At 42.4% G+C, this 16,942-nt stretch overlaps 1 protein-coding gene across 2 annotated transcripts in view; it reads right to left on the bottom strand.

The window, feature by feature from the left end:
- Positions 1-15,748, bottom strand: part of stat6 (signal transducer and activator of transcription 6, interleukin-4 induced) — a 65,827-nt gene extending 50,079 nt beyond the window's left edge. Inside the window, exons 1-2 of one of the 2 annotated variants that reach the window (XM_039010457.1) lie at positions 15,425-15,748; positions 932-1,075 (exon numbers count right to left, since the gene is read on the bottom strand). The gene's annotated coding sequence lies outside the window, so the exon portion shown is untranslated. The remainder of the gene's footprint in view (positions 1-931; positions 1,076-15,424) is intronic. The other variant, XM_039010458.1, reaches the window with a different exon arrangement.
- Between the last annotated feature and the right edge of the window lie 1,194 nt (positions 15,749-16,942).

Here is a 16,942-nt window from a genome sequence, read left to right as displayed (position 1 = left end):
GGTTTTTGAGCAGTGGCTTGCTTCTTCCTTGCTGAGCGGCCTTTCAGGTTATGTCGATATAGGACTCGTTTTACTGTGGATATAGATACTTTTGTACCTGTTTCCTCCAGCATCTTCACAAGTCCTTTGCTGTTGTTCTGGGATTGATTTGCACTTTTCGCACCAAAGTACGTTCATCTCTAGGAGACAGAACGCGTCTCCTTCCTCAGCGGTATGACAGCTGCATGGTGTCATGGTGTTTATACTTGCATACTATTGTTTATACAGATGAACGTGGTACCTTCAGGCATTTGGAAATTACTCCCAAGGATGAACCAGACTTGTGGAGGTCTACAATTAGTCTTGGCTGATTTCTTTAGATTTTCCCATGATGTCAAGCAAAGAGGCACTGAGTTTGAAGGTAGGCCTTGAAATACACCCACAGGTACACCTCCAATTGACTCAAATTAGCTGCTAAAGACATGACATCATTTTCTGGAATTTTCCAAGCTGTTTAAAAGCACAGTCAACTTAGTGTATGTAAGCTTCTGACACACTGGAATTGTGATAGAGTGTGATAAGTGAAATAATATGTCTGTAAACAATTGTTGGGAAAATGACTTGTGTCATGCACAAAGTAGATGTCCTAACCGACTTGCCAAAACTATAGTTTGTTAACAAGAAATTTGTGGAGTGGTTGAAAAACAAGTTTTAATGACTCCAACCTAAGTGCATGTAAACTTCCGACTTCAACTGTAAGTAGATGAATGCTGGTTTGTTTAGCTTAACCAAAACATTTGGCATAATAATGTATGCTACTCAAAGCATTTGAGCATGTGGATCTGATAAACAGAGATAGATCTCTTCGTGGCCATATAATAGAATAGGATGGACATTTGTCTGCCATCACCATACATAAATGATTAAAAACATCAGACTAATCCAAACATACCTTTTTACTGTGCTTTCTGACTCACTGACCGGTGTTAAGACAATTACTCTTCTGAAGACTTTAGGAAGGCAGCAGCTCAAAGGCAGCTCTACGAGGACACTCTCATCCTGTCCAGTGTTAGTGGGAACCTCCTGCTCTTCACTCCTAGAGTTAGAACATGTTACTTAGGTGTCAATCCAAAATATTACAGTACACAATACAGATTTAAAAACCACATTGTGGACCACTCAGAGTTTTGAGACACTGTATGCAATCAAAGTATGCAATCATAGTACATCATGTCACTGGTATCACCTATCATACATTAGATCACCTATACACCATTGGTATCCTATAGAATAAACAGTTACTTCTCAGTTAACAGGTGAACAATAAAAGCCTGATAAGATATGTGAATTACTGTAAGGTTCTGGGTGTAGCTGGTGCAGAGGAGTCAGGCGCAGGACAGCAGAGATGAGTAACACAATGAAGTTTACTCAAAATCTCCAAATACATGAAGTAATACCAAGCCCACAAACATCGGACCGAACTTACACTAAAACAATCACTCACAAAAACCATGGGGAAAACAGAGGGTAAAATAATGAACATGTAATTGGGGAATTGAAACCAGGTGTGTAAAACAAAGACAAAACAAATGGAAAATGAAAAGTGGATCGGCGATGGCCTGGTGACGTCGACCGCCGAACGCCGCCCGAACAAGAAGAGGGACCGACTTCGGCGGAAGTCGTGACAATTACAAACTATTAAATAATTTCATGTCCCTTTGACCGGAACTTGATACAGGTTGAAATTGATGTAAGGAGATGAGGAAATGTTGAGTTTAGCAAGAACTTTCTAGGATTACATAATTATTCAGATTTCCTAATTAACTTCTCAAACCACAAACAGCTCAAATAGACACACACACACACGCCACCGCGCACGTGAGCCAGTGCACACACACACAATGCATGCATGAGCACATACACATGCACACACACACACGCACACACATACACACACACATACACTGCTGGATTATTGTTGTGTTATGATGGGAGATAGAGCTTTAATACAGTTTTTCTTCATCACTTTGGTGCCATTTTCACAAGTATGTGCTACAACTCACGAAATTCTAAACAGATCATCGAAATGGCTCATGTTCCAAAACACGAAGCACATTTGCAATTGACTGAAGACAACAAACAAATACAAACTATATACACTACCGTTCAAAAGTTTGAGGTCACTTAGAAATGTCCTTGTTTTTTGAAAGAAAAGCACATTTTTTTTGTCCATTAAAATAACATCAACTCCGGGATGCTGGCCTTCTATGCAGAGTTGCAAAGAAAAAGTGTGTTATTATACACACACGTTTTGTCACGCCCTGGCCTTAGTATTCTTTGTTTTCTTTATGTTTTTTAGTTAGGTCAGGGTGTGACATGGGGAATGTATGTGTTTTTGTATTGTCTAGGGGTTTTGTATGGTAAAGGGGTCAGTGTCTTGTCTAGGTGTTTGTATGTCTATGACTGCCTAGATTGGTTCTCAATTAGAGGCAGCTGTGGTTCATTGTCTCTGATTGAGAGCCATATTTAAGGCAGTCATAGGCATTGGGGTTTTGTGGGTAATTGTCTATGTTGAGCGTTTGTTGCTTGTCTATGCACTTACGTCATTTAGCTTCACGGTCGTTTGTTGTTTTGATTAGTTTGTATTCAGTGTTCGTTTCGTGTTTTCCCTTCTCTAAATAAAAGAGAATGTATTTTGCACACGCTGCGCCTTGGTCCTCTCTCTCACCCATAGACGATCGTGACAGAATTACCCACCAGAATCGGACCAAGCGGCGTGTAAAGCAGCAACGGGAGCAGCGCATAAAGGATTCATGGACATGGGAGGAGATATTGGATGGAAAGGGACCTTGGGCACAACCGGGAGAATATCGCCTCCCTCGTGAAGAGCTGGAGGCAGCTAAAGCCGAGAGGAGGCGATATGAGGAGGCAGCACGGAAGCAAGGCTGGAAGCCCGCGAGTACAACCCAAAAATTTCTTGGGGGGGGGGGGGGGGGGAGGCTAAAAGGGAGTGTGGCGAAGTCAGGTAGGAGACCTGCGCATACTCCCTGTACTTACCGTGGAGAGCGAGAGTACGGGCAGACACCGTGTTACGCAGTAGAGCGCATGGTGTCTCCTGTACGTGTTCATAGCCCGGTGCGGGTTATTCCACCTCCCCGCACTGGCAGGGCTAGATTGAGGATTGAGCCGGATGTCATGAAGCCGGCCCAACGCATCTGGCCACCAGTGCGTCTCCTCGGGCCGGCTTACATGGCACCAGCCTTACGCATGGTGTCCCCGGTTCGCCTACATAGCCCGGTGCGGGTTATTCCACCTCCCCGCACTGGTCGGGCGACGGGGAGCATACAACCAGGTAAGGTTGGGCAGGCTCAGTGCTCAAGGGAGCCAGTACGCCTGCACGGTCCGGTATTTCCGGCGCCACGCACCAGGCCTACAGTGCGCCTCAGTCGGCCAGAGTCTGCCGTCTGCCCAGCGGCGCCTGAACTGCCCGTCTGCCCAGCCCCATCTGAGCCATCCATCTGCTCAGCCAGCCATGAGCAGCCAGATCCGTCAGCCAGCCATGAGCAGCCAGATCCGTCAGCCAGCCATGAGCAGCCAGATCCGTCAGCCAGCCATGAGCAGCCAGATCCGTCAGCCAGCCATGAGCGGCCAGATCCGTCAGCCAGCCATGAGCGGCCAGATCCGTCAGCCAGCCATGAGCAGCCAGATCCGTCAGCCAGCCATGAGCAGCCAGATCCGTCAGCCAGCCATGAGCTGCCGTCCCTCAGTCCGGAGCTGCCGTCCCTCAGTCCGGAGCTGCCGTCCCTCAGTCCGGAGCTACCCCTCAGTCCGGAGCTACCCCTCAGTCCGGAGCTACCCATCCGTCCGGTGGCGCCCTCTGGGATGGTCTTCAGTCCGGGACTTCCTACAAGGGTCGCCGCTCCAGAGGCGCCACCAAAGCGGGTATTGACAATGGTGGAGTGGGGGCCACGTCCCGCACCCGAGCCGCCGCCATAATAAGGCCCACCCCGGACCCTCCCCTTCAATGTCAGGTTGTGCGGTCGGAGTCCGCACCTTTGGGGGGGGGGGTACTGTCACGCCCTGGCCTTAGTATTCTTTGTTTTCTTTATGTTTTTTAGTTAGGTCAGGGTGTGACATGGGGAATGTATGTGTTTTTGTATTGTCTAGGGGTTTTGTATGGTAAAGGGGTCAGTGTCTTGTCTAGGTGTTTGTATGTCTATGGCTGCCTAGATTGGTTCTCAATTAGAGGCAGCTGTGGTTCATTGTCTCTGATTGAGAGCCATATTTAAGGCAGTCATAGGCATTGGGGTTTTGTGGGTAATTGTCTATGTTAAACGTTTGTTGCTTGTCTATGCACTTACGTCATTTAGCTTCACGGTCGTTTGTTGTTTTGTTTAGTTTGTATTCAGTGTTCGTTTCGTGTTTTCCCTTCTCTAAATAAAAGAGAATGTATTTTGCACACGCTGCGCCTTGGTCCTCTCTCACCCATAGACGATCGTGACACGTTTCTCTCTTTACTCACCCTCTTCTGAACCCTCAACCAATTTGGTCGATAGAATGATGTAGCCTATCTCTCTGCCTCAAATTTCAGAACAGCTGCGATTTGACCGAAGGTTCCAAAAATATATACAGTGCATTTGTAAAGTATTGAGACCACTTGACTTTTTCAAAATATTTTTACATTACAGCCTTGTTCTAAAACGGATGAAATTAGTTTATCAATCTACAACAATACCCCATAATGAGAAAGCAAAAACAGGTTTTTAGAAATGTATTAAAAACAGAAATACCCTACTTAAGTATTCAGACCTTTTACTATGAGACTCGAAATTGAGCTCAGGTCCATCCGGTTTCCATTGATCATCCTTGAGATGTTTCACAACTTCATTGGAGTACACCTGTGATAAATTAAATTGATTGGACTGGATTTGGAAAGGCTCACACCTGTCTTTATAAGGTCCAACTGTTGTCAGAGCAAAAACCAAGCCGTGAAGTCAAAGGAATTGTCCGTAGAGCTCCGAGACAGGATTGTGTCGAGGAACAGATCTGGGGAAGGGTACCAAAACATTTCTGCAGCATTGAAGGTGCCCAAGAACACAGCAGCCTCCATCATTCTTAAATGGAAGAAGTTTGGAACCGGCTAAACTGAGCAATCGCCCGGCCAAACTGAGCAATCAGGCATTTATGGTAGAGAGGCCAGACAGAAGCCACTCCTCAATAAAAGGCACAACAGCCTGCTTGGAGTTTGCCAAAAGGCACCTACAGGACTCAAGCTTCTCTGGTCTGATGAAACCAAGATTGAACTCTTTGGCCTGAATGCCAAGCGTCACTGTGACGTGGTAAGGTTGGACCCAGGTGCAGAGAAGAGACCAGACGAGGAATCAGTGGTTAAGGATAAACATATTACTTTACTGAGAAACAGTAGCCGCAAGATCACAGTACATTTGAGAAAAAAATCCCACTAAGTCTCCAAAACCTCACTCAGGAAACAAACACACAAGGTAAACATTTCAAGCTTCTGCAAAGGACAACAGAAAACACACTTCTTTTAACAGAGAAACCATAATGAGTAAATTGGAGACACCTGAGTGTCGTTAATGTCTCTAGGACGGTCTCTGCCGCCCACTGGTGACAGGTGGAACCATGACAGTCACGTCTGGCGGAAACCTGGCACCATCCCTACAGTGAAGCATGGTGGTGGCAGCATCATGCTGTGGGGATGTTTTTCAGTGGCAGGGAGACTGGGAGACTATTCAGGATTGAGGGAAAGACGAACGGAGCAAAGTACAAAGAGATCCTTGATGAAAACCTGCTACAGAGTGCTCAGGACTTCAGACTGGGGCGAAGGTTCACCTTCCAACAGGACATTGATCTTAAGCACACAGCCAAGACAACACAGGAGTGGCTTCGGGACAAGTCTCTGAATGTCCTTGAGTGGCCCAGCCAGAGCTCGGACTTGAACCCGATTGAACATCTCTGGTGAGACCTGTGCAGCAACGGTCCCCATCCAACCTGACAGAGCTTTAGAGGATATGCAGTGAAGACTGGGAGAGACTCCCCAAATACAGCTGTGCTAAGCTTGTAGCGTTATACCTCCAAAAAACTCAAGGCTGTAATCAGTGGCGGTTCTACCAATGGTGAGCTATACAACCCCCCCAAGTCACCTATACCTAAATCTGAATACTTATGTAAATGTCAATGGGTCTGAATACTTTCTGAATGCACTGTATAGCCAGCAGTCTGCCTCCTGTTTAGCCAATGTTCGCAATGATGATGAAAAAATAACAGTAAATCGCTATTGACTGACTGTCTGTGTCTTGCTTGTTTGATATGCTGTGTAGGCTACATATAGCTTGCCTAAATAGCTGCATGTCACTCCCCTCCAGAAAAAATAACATGAAATTACTGTACAACCTTTAAGAAAAATATAGTTTACTTAACTAAAGTTACAGTTCGATACTTCCAAACAACCTCGTGAAAAAATATAATATCTAAATCTGAAATCTCATAGGCTACAAATTGCAGATCACTCTGTAGTCAAATGGTAACAGTATGTGGGATTTAGCCTATTAAAGAAAAAAAGTGAGATTCGGCACACAAAAAGTGTTTCTTGTGAGAATTAGGCAGGTCTGATGCCAGAAAAGAAGGAAATTCTTGCCTACTTTATACATATGTAATTTTATTTTTGAAAAAAAAGTTGTGTGTAGTTCCACTAGTTAGCTACACCACTACATGGCAAAAAAGTAATTAACTACAGAAAACACTACCAAGATTTGAATGTACACTACCATTCAAAACTTTGGGGTCACTTAGGTAGAGTTGCAAAGAAAAAGCCACATCTCAGACTGGCCAATAAAATGATTAAGATGGGCAAAAGAACACAGACTGAACAGAGGAACTCTGCCTAGAAGGCCAGCATCCCGGAGTCGCCTCTTCACTGTTGACGTTAAGACTGGTGTTTTGTGGGTTCTATTTAATGAAGCTGAGGACTTGCTGTTTCTCAAACTAGACACTCTAATGTACTTGTCCTCTTGCTCAGTTGTGCATCAGGGCCTCCCACTCCTCTTTCTATTCTGGTTAGAGCCAGTTTGCGCTGTTCTGTGAAGGGAGTAGTACACAGCGTCGTACGAGATCTTCAGTTTCTTGGCAATTTCTCGCATGGAATTTCTCAGAACAAAAATAGACTGACGAGTTTCAGAAGAAAGTTCCTTGTTTCTGGCCATTTTGAGCCTGTAATCGAACCTAGAAATGCTGATGCTACAGATACTCAACTATTCTAAAGAAGGCCAGTTTTATTTCTTCTTTAATCAGAACAACAGTTTTCAGTTATGCTAACATAATTGCAAAATGGTTTTCTAATGATCAATTAGCCTTTAAAAGTTAGATTAGCTAGCACAAAGTGCAATTGGAACACAGGAGGGATGGTTGCTGATAATGGGCTGTACGCCTATGTATATGTTCCATAAAAAATCTGCCGTTTCCAGCTACAATAGTAATTTACAACATTAACAATGTCTACACTGTATTTCTGATCAATTTGATGTTATTTTAATGGACAATAAATGTGCTTTTCTTTCAAAAACAAGGACATTTCTAAGTGACCCCAAACAGTAGTGTATATAGTTGGAACTACCACCAAGCTACCTCAAAATTTAAAAAGTTATTAAAATTACTAGTTGAACTGCATGTAGTTCACTACTCCCCATTCCCCAACACTGGAATTAGGCTAGTGGATCATGCATGTGCAGAAATCTCTGTTTTTGCCAACGGCAAATCCAGAACCACTTGTGCCTGATAAATGTGCCAAAGTGATTTAAGAACACTGTGATGTGACCTCCCACTGCAAAATAAACATAGTTTGCTATGTCTGAACCTGCACCAAGCATTATTGCTCAATGAGTATGTATGCAATGTGCTCGAGTTCTTGGATTTCTAAGGAAAGGATCTGTGATTGGACGATGACTCAAAAGCACATTTAAGTTCCTAGAAACTTCTAAATCTGGGCCTAGGCCTAACGATGATACTAACAATGTTTCTCCTTATCAACCATGTTTGGTGTATCCCTGAGGTAGCCTACTGTCAATGGTGTATAAGTCAGGTCTGGCATTGAAGTATACATACAACACACAAGGTTTACAAAGATACTGTACCTACCAGTTGGGGTACTATCACTCAAATTGGTCTCATATTGGAAACTTTGGTCCAAAACATATCACTTTGTCAAACTGAAAATGGCTAATATGTGACATCCCCCCTCATTCCAGACAGCAACCCATATAGGTAGTAGGTGTAAACCTACATTCTAATAAATGGTTCCTTCAGTCTAAAAATGTCCTTCCTGTTCATCATGTTAAGTTTGTACACCGCAAGTGTTAAGCTTGCACTTTTAATATTTTATTATAAAATTATTAACATTGTTATTTATGTACTGTATCCGAGTGGTAACTATCACAACATTGGGATATGCATAGGTTCTTAATATAAAACGTAATAAAACTAAATGGCCCATTATTTAGAAGGTATTTTTTGGCCTCCCGGGTGGCGCAGTGGTCTCTGGGTTCGCGCCCAGGCTCTGTCGCAGCCGGCCGCGACCGGGAGGTCCGTGGGGCGACGCACAATTGGCTTAGCGTCGTCCGGGTTAGGGAGGGTTTGGCCGGTAGGGATATCCTTGTCTCATCGCGCTCCAGCGACTCCTGTGGCGGGCCGGGCGCAGTGTGCGCTAACCGAGGGGGGCGGGTGCACGGTGTTTCCTCCGACACATTGGTGCGGCTGGCTTCCGGGTTGGAGGCGCGCTGTGTTAAGAAGCAGTGCGGCTTGGTTGGGTTGTGCTTCGGAGGACCCATGGCTTTCGACCTTCGTCTCTCCCGAGCCCGTACGGGAGTTGTAGAGATGAGACAAGATAGTAATTACTAGCGAATGGATACCACGAAAATTGAGGAGAAAAGGGGATAAAAAATAAAAAAAGGTATTTTTTCTTCTCCGTGATGTTACATACAAACCAGTATCTGCTTTGCTTCAACCTTGGTTTATAAAGACTCATTTATTAGACATTTGAGAGAACACACAGCTGACATGTTGAGTTCCATCTAAAATAGCAGCTACATATTATAACAAGCTTGCTGTATTGCCCAGTAAATAATTATTGAACGATTTCTAAATAAGAATTATCGGAGGATGTGCTCTACCTTTACCTGCCTTGTGTTTGTGTAAATGACATTCCATATGTCCTATTTATATATGAAAACTGTACATATTCATTGAGAACTTTATAAATCACTGGATGTAAATGATTTTTGTTTGAAAAAATAACTGGTTTACATGTTATGTCCCCTAGTCTTTAAAAAAAAAAAAAATACAATACATAGTCCCAATACAAATTTACAGTCATGCATTCATACCAGAATGGTATCAAACCCAGAATGAATGGTGGATTGGCCACTGTGGGTGACAATCCAGCACTTGTGGAAAGAGGAAATTAGGAATATATGTATAATTATTTAACTACAGGTAGATGTGAAGTGAAATAGCTGTAAGTAGCAGTGGAAGTATTATTTGTCTGTTAGTTTACTTCAATTAGGATATCAGTGTTGTGTTCGAGACCACTTAAAGCGAGACTGATTCAAGATCAAGACCGGGGCGAATCGAGTACGAGTCAAGACCAAGACCGGAGGGGGGTGAGACCGACTCAAGACCAATACCAGGAGGGGAGCGAGAGGTCCGAAACAGAGTCAAGACAGACACCAGAAAAATGTGAGTCCAATGCAAGACCATGACTGTAATTTTGTCAAATCATCAACATAATAAAAGTTCAAAATGTCCAATATTTCTGTGTTCATATTTCAGAAGAACATACTGTATGGACATTTATTCTTTACACATTCAGAATGGCGAAAAAAATGCATGCCGATTGCAAATAGAGCCACTCTACAAATTTCTACTAACCCAAAGACAGTGGGGAACAATGAGGGCCATCTATGCTTTCAGAGAAAGGCTAAGGATTTATAAAATAATTAAAAAATAATAATAATAATATTATTATTTTCAATTATGTTCTGATTCAATCTTTTCAGTTTTTGTTAGAAAGGAAAGGGTTAGCAAAAAAATTCAATCAGGATTTTTCTTTGGTGGTCTCAGCTAGCTATGTCTGTCATTGGCTAGGCCATCAGAAGCTTGATTGAAGGCATCTGCCATTCAACTGTATTAGTGTCACCCCACATTTTGGAGTGACAGTGGAATCAACCAATTACATTGACTCGTAATGGGTGGGACCGTTTTTACGAAAACATGGAAACTTCTGCCTTCTCGACGGCCAACAGGTCACTGTGCAATAGCTAGAAGTAGTTTTCCCACAGTCTAGCTAGCTAGCTTTTGTTGTAGGCTAGTTTGCAGCAGCTGCACCAGGTGTTATCGAAGAGGACGTTGTTGCTAATTTGTTAGCTTCTCCCTTTTCAAGAATAACTTTCAAAAATAAGTTTCAAATTATCATCATGTGGTGAGTGGAACTGTGTTAATTATTGCAACTCTCATGCTGTTGTTAGCCATCGCTTTGAAAATAACTTGTGTGTGAAACATTGTTGCATTTAAACTTTACATCACCTTTGGTGCAAAATGTGAAATGTTTTTTGCAATGTGAAGTAATAGTTGTAAATTGAGATTGGGAAATGCTTAGCCTAATGGTTGTGTTTTTGTATTCTTATGATTGGGACCTACTAACTTATTATCTCAGAGTGATAAGACTGCTGTCTTTCCATCTGCCCTATGCAGTAGTGTAGCGGTGCCTGGAGAAGTGGGTCCTGTGTGAAGGTAAGGTGCCCTGTGTGAAAAATCCTAGATTTTCCTATAGATTTTTCAGATTTTCACTGTCAAAATCACACTTTTTAAAATAAAATACAAAAAATGACAGAAATGTGATTTTCTAAGTCCACAACAATGCTTAAACCACATCATGAGACCATTTTTGAGGTCTTGGAAAAATTGACAAATATATTTTTGGAGGGTGTAATTGCCCTTTAATTCTTTCCTACCTACCAGCTACCGATGTCATTATTCTGTGAGCTGCTCCATGTGACAACCAGTTGAGAGCTGCATGCTCTTGCTGCCTGCAGATTATATTCTGCTGAAACTAGGCTATGTGTGCTGCACGGATGTGAATATATTTCACATGCTTTGCAATTGTGTAGGTTACTTCGTGCATGATTTCTCTATTGTACTACATAATTAATAAGTCGTATACCTCCACTAAATTACTTTGATACGTAACAGAAGTGATTAAGAAGTGAGTATAGGCAATGCCCACTGAAAAACAAAGTGGGTATATGGCTTATACCTGCGTATAGCCTCTACTACACCACTGGCCTTTTGTGATTAAAAAAAAGTGCACTCTCTTACATGAGTGCGCTGGTATTACGGTTGCTGTCCTTTCAGCATCAGGAGCCTGTCAGACACTGAAGGCCTAGGTCCAATCACACACTGAAGGCCTATGTCCTATAGGTTTGCTACTGTGCAAACATGTCTATAATAGGGAATAACATAAAGCCTGTTAATATTACCTTCTGTCAACCCTTACTAATAGTGAGCTTGCAAATGTCAAACTATTTCCTCCACTCTTCCCTACCAGCGAGTCAACGAAATTCTGACAAAGTTTGAGGATATTTTTTAATTAAAGTAAAGGACAGTAATGTTACTATTAAAGTAGGAATCCAAGGTTTCAATAGGCGATAAGATAATATTGTTTCAAGAAAAGGGTGTATATATTTTGCCTGGCGAATCGCTTTTATGCGCTGAATGAATGAAGCCGATATACTACATCACCAAAAGTATGTGGACACCTGCTCATCGAACATCTCATTTCAAAATCATGGGCATTAATATGGAGTTGGTCCCCCTTTGCTGCTGTAACATCCTCCACTCTTCTGGGAAGGCTTTCCACTAGATGTTGAAACATTGCTGCAGGGACTTGCTTCCATTCAGCCACAAGAGCATTATTAAGGTCGGGCACTGATGTTGGGAGATTAGGCCTGGCTCGCAGTCAGCGATCCAATTCATCCCAAAGGTGTTCGATGGGGTTGAGGCCAGGGCTCTGTGCAGGCAAGTCAAGTTCTTCCAAGCCGATCTCGACAAACCATTTCTGTGTGGACCTCGCTTTGTGCATGGGGGCATTGTCATACTGAAACAGGAAAGGGCCTTCCCCAAACTGTTGCCACAAAGTTGGAAGCACAGAATCACCTAGAATGTCATTGTATGCTGTAGTGTTAAGATTTCCCTTCACTGAAACTAAGGGCCCTACCTGAACAATGAAAAACAGTGCCAGACCATTATTCCTCCTCCACCAAACATTACAGTTGGCACTATGCATTGGGGCAGGTAGCGTTCTCCTGGCATCTGTCAAACCCAGATTCGTCCATCCAACTGCCAGATGGTGAAGCGTGATTCATCACTCCAGAGAACACTTTTCCACTGCTCCAGAGTCCAATGGCTGCGAGCTTTACACCCCTTCAGTCGACGCTTGGCATTGCGCATGGGGATCTTAGGCTTAAGTGCGGCTGCTCGGCCATGGAAAACCACTTCATGAAGCTCCCAACGAACAGTTATTGTGCTGACGTTGCTACCAGAGGCAGTTTGGAACTCGGTAGTGAGTGTTGCAACCGAGAACAGATTATTTTTACGCGCTACGAGCTTCAGCACTTGTCGGTCCCGTTCTGTGAGCTTGTGTGGTCTACCACTTCGCGGCTGAGCCGTTGTTGCTCCTACTTACAGTTGATCAGGGCAGCTCTAGCAGCGCAGAAATGTGATGAACTGACTTGCTGTCAAGGTACCATCCCTGACGGTGCCACGTTGAAAGTCTCTGAGCTCTTCAGTAAGAACATTCTACTGACAATGTTTTTTCATGGAGACTGCATGGCTGAGGCTGTGCTCGATTTTAGACGCATGTCAGCAGTGGGTGTGGCTGAAATAGCAAAATCCACGAATTTGAAAGGTTGTCCACATACATTTGAAGTCGGAAGTTTACATACACCTTAGCCAAATACATTTAACCTCAGTTTTTCACAATTCCTGACATTTAATCCTCGTAAAAATTCCCTGTCTTACGTCAGTTAGGATCCCCACTTTATTTTAAGAATGTGAAATGTCAAAATAATAGTAGAGAGAATGATTTATTTCAGCTTTTATTTATTTCATCACATTCCCAGTGGGTCAGAAGGTTACATACACTCAATTAGTATTTGGTAGCAAATTTGGTTGCCTTTAAATTGTTTAACTTGGGTCAAACGTTTCGGGTAGACTTCTACAAGCTTCCCACAATAAGTTGGGTGAATTTTGGCCCATTCCTCCTGACAGAGCTGGTGTAACTGAGTCAGGTTTGTAGGCCTCCATGCTCGCACACGCTTTTTCAGTTTTGCCCACAAATTTTCTATAGGATTGAGGTCAGGGCTTTGATGGCCACTCCAATACCTTAACTTTGTTGTCCTTAAGCCATTTTGCCACAACTTTGGAAGTATGCTTGGGGTCATTGTCCATTTGGAAGACCCATTTGCGACCAAGCTTTAACTTCCTGACTGATGTCTTGAGATGTTGCTTTAATATATCCACATAATTTTACTTCCTCATGATGCCATCTATTTTGTGAAGTGCACCAGTCCCTCCTGCAGCAAAGCACCTCCACAACATGATGCTGCCACCCCCGTGCTTCACGGTGGGATGGTGTTCTTCGGCTTGCAAGCATCCTCCTTTTTCCTCCAAACATAACGATGGTCATTATGGCCAAACTGTTCTATTTGTGTTTCATCAGACCAGAGGACATTTCTCCAAAAAGTACAACCTTTGTCCCCATGTGCAGTTGCAAACCGTAGTCTGGCTTTTTTATGGCGGTTTTCAAGCAGTGGCTTCTTCCTTGCTGAGCAACCTTTCAGGTTATGTCGATATAGGACTCGTTTTACTGTGGATATAGATACTTTTGTACCTGTTTCCTCCAGCCTCTTCACAAGGTCCTTTGCTGTTGTTCTGGGATTGATTTGCACTTTTCGCACCAAAGTACGTTCATCTCTAGGAGACAGAACGCATCTCCTTCCTGAGCGGTATGTCGGCTGCGTGGTCCCATGGTGTTTATACTTGCATACTTTTGTTTGTACAGATGCACTGGACCCTTCAGGCGTTTGGAAATTGCTCCCAAGGATTAACCAGACTTGTGGAGGTCTACCATTTTTTTTCTGAGGTCTTGGCTGATTTCTTTTGATTTTCCCATGATGTCAAGCAAAGAGGCACTGAGTTTGAAAGTAGGCCTTGAAATACATCCACAGATACACCTCCAATTGACTCAAATTATGTCAATTAGCCTATCAGCAGCTTCTAAAGCCATGTCATCATTTTCTGGAATTTTCCAAGCTGTTTAAAAGGCACAGCCAACCTAGTGTATGTAAACTTCTGACCAACTGCAATTGTGATACGGTGAATTATAAGTGAAATAATCTGTCTGTAAACAATTGTTGGAAAAACGACTTGTGTCATGCACAAAGTAGATGTTCTAACCGACTTCCCAAAACTATAGTTCGTTAACAAGAAAATTGTGGAGTGGGTGAAAAACAACTGTACTTTTGTATATATAGTGTAATTATTCGTTTTTTACTCCGCTGGTCTCAGGAAGAAATTACGAGGAGACTTAGTCAATGTATCCGACACTGATACAAGACCGAGACATTCAATGTATGGTCTCGAGACCAAACAACACTGGATGGTAGGGTAAGATAAATTGTTTTTACATGCATTTGTTCATTCAATAAAAAGGGGGGTTTTGAAAACCATACAATCAATCATGATTGTAGGCCTGATACACATGCAACTCAGACAACAACAACAACAACAGCAACCACTGGTGACACTTTACATTACAGTGGCCTAGGCTAATGTTGAATTATTCCTGTAAGTACAGTGTAGCTAGCCTATGGTACTTACTTATTCTTACACTGTACTTCTTACAGTTAAACTACTTAGGGTTAACAACCATATAATAATGGGTTAATAAGCCACAGTGATCATAACCATGATGATTTTAAATAAGTTAGACTACTGAAAATCACTAGTTTGAGAACTTCATGTCGGCCTAGAATAGCAGAACATAGAGACAACTCAAGACATAACGTCAAGACATAAACAGAGTGAGGAAGGCCGACCTTAAATAATCATACCCTGAATAATCATGGATCTGCTTATGCATGTTGATATAAATTACAATTATATGACAGTGTTGGTAGTTGTATTCTAAAAATATTTGATCTTATAAATTGTTGACGAACTTCAACTGAAGAAAGCACTTTCGATTGCGCAGTGAACGCACCAACAGGCTGCCAAAACGATTAAAACTTGAATGTTTGATAAAAATCGATCTTCTGTGTAGTTATTGCATAATTTAACTACAATATCAGACATATTTAGGATATCAATAACTTACCGTTCACAAACTCAATAAAAGTCAGCTATAAACATTTCAAAAGAGTTAGATATAATTCCGTTCCGTTTCTTCTCTCCGTCTTCCCTCACTCATGTGAAGACAGCTGAATATGTATATCGTACAGTTGTAACGTCAATCCATCTACAACAGCATAGCCTGTTGACTATTAGGCTATTTCTTAAAAGTTTAGCAAAGGAAAATAAAAATGTCGCGGCCGAATAAGGTTTTGGTGCAATAAGGTGAACGAGGAGGAGAGGACTTCCCTGTTAGGCATAACGCAAATAAACGCATTTAATAATGTAGTCTACGGAAGTGATCGTGGATCACGTTTACGTTCACATACTTAAGGGGGAGGGGGGAATAAAAAAAATACATAGCAGGGTAGCCTGCTTATCTTATGGAACAACAGTTTCATGGTATCAATAACATTTGGTTTGTATTCACACTTTTTTTTTCTTTTTTTTTTTTACAAATTTACCACAAATTAGTGAGTTGTTTCGGTTTGCTCTAAATTGTGCAAGAAACCATCCCCTTCTTATAAATGATATATGGAGTTATTATGTATTATTATACGGATATATGGTCTATCATACTTCAATAATACCATTCCACCTCTACATATATTCAAATTAAGGGTCCTACAAAAATGATATAGTCAGTGGCTTATCTGTAAAATAGAGACCATTTGAAACTACTATAGAATTTACATACTGGCCTATCTGCTATTGAGGAAGCATTAAATACATTCGATATGCATATCATAGCTCTAGTTTAGATCCCTGTAATATGGATACCGTCCATAGGACGGAGTTGAGTTTACTTTGCCATTGCATATCCGTGTAAAATGACTGCGTAAACGACTTTAAGCTGCTGGCACTCTGAAAACGAAACTAACCAAGCATACAGTGCTAGCCAATGGGCATGATATTATAGTAACAGACATAGTAAAGGTCCATTGAATGGTAACGGTAGGCGGACGAAAGCATTGCCGCACACTACACACAGTAACTTCCAGTAAAACAGGTGTTTGTTGTTGGGTTCTCAGGACTCCGGCATGCACGCCCACGCAGTACTGTTGGCATACGTTCATGAGGTGAATAGACAGACATAAATGGTGCATCATCTTTGGGGGACATAGTCATAGCATATTGGTTTAAAAAGTAATGACATATACAAACCACAGACATGTACATATTTACTTTGGTTCATGTGTAATGATGACCAGACACTTGTATCCTTACGCGTCATTTCACCTTTCTTGGCACACTTGAACGTTGGGCCAGTAACCGAAAAGTCCCTAGTTCGAATCCCACGAGCAGACAAGGTAAGATGGGTACATTTCCATATCCGTCATTAAGTGTATGGCTACAATCATATTAGAACAAAGGCCATTTGCCAATTAGGCTACTTTAGCCACCGCCTACGTGTCATGTAATCAAGTTAGATGTCTGCTGCCTTCTAGTTGCGTGCGCCTCAACCTCCAGATCTGACAGGCCACCATGCCCACATGAACGCTGG

This window comes from Salvelinus namaycush, chromosome 16 (assembly GCF_016432855.1).
Source record: "Salvelinus namaycush isolate Seneca chromosome 16, SaNama_1.0, whole genome shotgun sequence".
Classification (NCBI taxonomy): domain Eukaryota; kingdom Metazoa; phylum Chordata; class Actinopteri; order Salmoniformes; family Salmonidae; genus Salvelinus; species Salvelinus namaycush.
The sequence above is the reverse complement of the archived record's forward strand: the minus strand, read 5'-3'. Positions and strand labels throughout refer to the sequence as shown.